The sequence below is a fragment of the Elephantulus edwardii genome, unplaced genomic scaffold (assembly GCF_000299155.1).
Source record: "Elephantulus edwardii isolate Elephantulus edwardi_28Jun2011 unplaced genomic scaffold, EleEdw1.0 scaffold00010, whole genome shotgun sequence".
NCBI classification, from domain to species: domain Eukaryota; kingdom Metazoa; phylum Chordata; class Mammalia; order Macroscelidea; family Macroscelididae; genus Elephantulus; species Elephantulus edwardii.
The window spans coordinates 29,533,652-29,537,970 of NW_006399760.1; positions in this window are offsets into that span (position 1 = coordinate 29,533,652).

Below are 4,319 nucleotides of genomic sequence, written 5' to 3' on the forward strand. Positions count from 1 at the left end.
TGCTTGTCATTTTCCTGTAGCATCTGGTCCCCACTGGATCACTTTCATTTCCTTCACCTGCTCCCCCCACCAACCAATTTCTGCAGCTCTGCAACTGCATCCCTGCCCATCCTCACCCTTCTGCCCCCAACCCGCACCTCCTTGTACCCCCAACTTGTTTTTTCCCAATAAAAATTTAAAAAAAAATTTGAGCATTGTTGGACAATAACAGGGATATCATCCATGAAGCAAGCAAAAGGTGATTACAAAAATGGGAGAGAAATTTTTTCATGTGTCTATTTGCCATTTGATCTTCTTCTGAGAATTTTCCCATGTCTTTTGTTCATTTTGTAATAGGGTTATCAGTCTTTTTCTTGTGGAGGCCTATTAGTTTTCTGCAGACATTCATTATGAAACTCTTGTCTGAGATGGTATTACCAAATGTTTGTTCCCAGTCAGTAGGTTTTCTTTTCACACGTTGGAAAAGTTTTTAATGCACACATGGATTTAATCTGTAGAAGGTACCATTCATCAATTTTATCCTCTTCAGATTGTGCATTTCTGGTTGTATTTAGCAATCTCTTTATACCTTGGATAGTGCTTCTAAGCTTGATCCAAGTTTGTCTCTTGAGAACTTTGTGGTTTGGGGCTTTACTCCCAGATCTCTGATACACCTTGAATTGATTTTTGTGTATGGTGTGAGATGTGGGTCCTGTTTCAACTTTCTGCAGGTAAAAGAAAAGTCCAGTTTTGCCAGTACCATTTGTTGAAGAGGTTGTCATTTCCCCGTTTGAAACCTCTGATTTCCTTGTTGAATATCAGTTGACTGTAGATAACTCAAAATCATTGGCAATAAGAGAGATGCAAATCAAAACCACAATTAGTGGCAAAGTTTAACAGTATGGTAAGTAATAAATGTTGGAGAGGATGTGGGGAGAAAGGAACTCTTATACATTGTTGGTGGGATTGCAAAATGGTACAACCATTCTGGAAGGCAGTTTAGCACTTCTTCAAAAAGCTGAACATAGAAATTCCATATGACCCAGCTATTCCACTACTAGGAAGATACCCTGAGAAAACGAGAACTGAGGCACAAACAGAGACTTGTACACCAATGTTCATAGAAACATTATTCACCATCCCAATAACATGGAAACAGCCCAGATGTCCAACTACAATCGAATGGATTGAGAAATTATGGTACATTCACACAGTGGAATACTATGCAGTACGCAGGAGCAATGATTTTGTGAATTATTACATAACTTGAGAGGTACTGGAGAACATTATGCTGCGTGAACCAACTCAGTCCCACAAGGACAAATAATGTATAAAACCATTATCTTAGAAGGAGTATAAGGATCCAAGGGGGATGGAAGCAGACGAATGAGAATGTGTATTAATCATAGGGTTGTACAATTTGATGGGTTGGGGTGAGGGAAATTGGAAGAATCTGTTCTGGAAAACAATATATTTGAATTTTGTAAATAAACTAGTATAACAAAAAACCATGGGGGAGAAAGAAAACTTAAAAATAGATATCAGGAGGGACTCCAAAGATTGCACTGGAGTGGTGAGAAGCCAAAACAAAACGAAAGCATGTCAAAGTGAAAGAGCTAAACAGATGAGTTTAAAGGCAGCTCAGGAGGACAAAGCAAAGTATTACAATGGAATGTGCAGAGATCTGGAATTGGAGAATCAATAAAGACAAAAATTCACTCTGCATTTCTCAAGTTGAAAAAAACTGAAAAACAATTCTAAGCCTCATGTTGCAATATTGAAAGATGCTATGGGCAATATATTGGATGACCCAAAAAGCATCAAAAGAAGATGCAAGAAATACACAGACAAATTGTACCAGAAAGAATTGGTTGACACTGAAAAATTGCAGGAAGTACCATATGAACAGGAACCAGTGGTAATGAAGGAGGACGTAGAAGTTGCATTGAAGGCATTGACGCATTTCAATTAACAGATGCAGCCTTGGATGCACTCACTAGTCTATGCCAGGAAATCTGGAGGACAGCTGTCTGTCCAATGGATTGAAACATGTCTATATTTGTTCCCATTCCCAAGAAAGGTGATCCAACTGAATGTGGAAACTATCAAGCAATATCATTAATATCACATGCAAGCAAATTATTGCTGAAGATCATTCAAAAACAGCTGAAACAGTACATATATAAAGAACTACCAGAAGTTCAAGCAGAATTTATAAAAGGCTGTGCTACCAGGGATATCATTACTATGTCAAATGGGGTTCCTGGCTGAAAGTAAATACAAGAAGAATGTCTTTTTGTGGTTTACTGACTATGCAAAGGCATTTGACCCTGTGGATCATAAGTTGGGGCTGACATTGATAGGAATAGAAGTCTCAGAGAACTTAATTGTGCTCATGCAAAACCTATGCCTGAACCAGGAGGCTATTGTGAGAACAGAGTATGGAAACACTGTATGATTTTAAATTGAGAAGTATGTCAAGGTTGTATTCTCTATATATATACCTGTATGATGAGCAAATTATCTGAGAAACTGGACTCCATGAAGAGGAGTGTGTCATCAGGATTGGAGGGAGACTCATCAATAACCTGTATTATTCAGATAACACAATCTTGCTTGCTGAAAGTGAGGAGAACTTGAAGCACTTGTAGAAGGTCAAGGAATACAGCCTTCAGTATGGATTGCATCTCAACACCAAGAAAACAAAGATTTTTATCATTGGACTGATAGGTAGCATCATGATGGTTGGAGAGGAGATTGAAATTTTCAACAGCCTCATCTTCCTTGTATTCACAATTAACACCCTTGGTACCAGCAGTCAGGAAATAAGACACATTGTACTGGTAAAATCTGCAGTTAGGGACGTCTCCAAATTATTGAGGAGTAATGATGTCAGTTTGAGCACTAAGGTGCAACTGACTCAGGGCTTCGTCATTTCAATTACTTGCTACGCATCTGAGAGCTGGAAAATCAATAAGGATGACAGAAAAAGAATGTATGCCTTTGAGCTGCGATGTTGGAGAAGAGCACTGACCATACCATGAACGGCCAAGAGAACAAACAGATATGTTGTGGAGAAGGTGCAGCCAGAGTGCCCTTTGGAGGCAAGAATGTTGAGGCTTCTCCTCACATACCTTGGACATATTGCTAGGAGATGTTATTCCTTGGAGAAGGAGATGATGCTGGGAAGGGTGGAGGGTTGGAGAGGGAGAGGAAGATCCTCAGCCCAGTGGACTGACAAGGTGACTGCTGCAATGGGCTCTGTGTGTCAGGAAGTGTGAGGATGGTGCAAGATAGAACAGGGTTCAGATATTTTGTTCATAAGGTCTCTGTGAGTTGTAGTTGACTTAACAGCACCTAACAACAAGATTAATTGCAGACTATTTTTAAGAAGTCTCAGTCAACAAAGTCCCAAATGCTTGACTTGCCATATAAGTTTATAATTCCTGATATCAATAGTTTTTCCTTTTCTCCATTTTCTAGCTCCTTTATGTTCTTTGAGTTCAATGATTTGCTAGAAGGTCTAAAAGAGACTCAAACCTGTAAGGATCAACTCACGTGAATATAGGTAGTAGGTTGTTTTGGGGACAACTGGTGAGTGAGTGACAGACCAGGATCCTGTTGATTGTCATTTATGGCACAGTTTGGCTTGATGCTGACTGTGGGTGATGCAGGCTGGTGAGCACCTGAAAATTATGTCCCAGGTGAGCCAAGCTATTCCAAAAGAAAAAGACACCTTGTTCTGAGGTCCCATGAACTTATATAAGCCTCTAGTAGAGTGGGTTTTGTATCCCATACTAATCCTCTCTCTTTCATAATTACTTCAGCACAAAATGAAGTTCATTATTGGCTAGAGAAGACATTTGAATTATAAACCTTAGACTCACAGACTGTGTCAACCTACCTCATCCAGGGTCTTCCTGTCCTACATTGTCTCTCCAGTCATCCAAGCACAATATACTTCTCTAAGGACTAGCCCCTCATAGTAACATATCCAAAGTATGTGATATCGAGCTTCGAAGTCCTTGCCTCCAAAGAGAAGCTTGGTATCACCCTCTCTAGGACAGATCTGTTTGTTCTCTTGGCAGTCCGTGGCATGTTCAGTACTCTTCTCTAGCACCACAAATCAAAGGCATCGATTATTCTTCTATTATATTTAGTCATTGTCCAGGTCTCTGATACATAGCAAATCATTGCAAAAACCAGAAGACCAACTTCTCCAAATCTGTCCTGTGTGGGGACTGGATTATATTAGTTCCAATGTTCTGGCACTAAAATATGCACCTGAAATCCTGTAGAGTCCCTCATCATTCCATTCCTAACTCTCTCTCTCTCTCTCT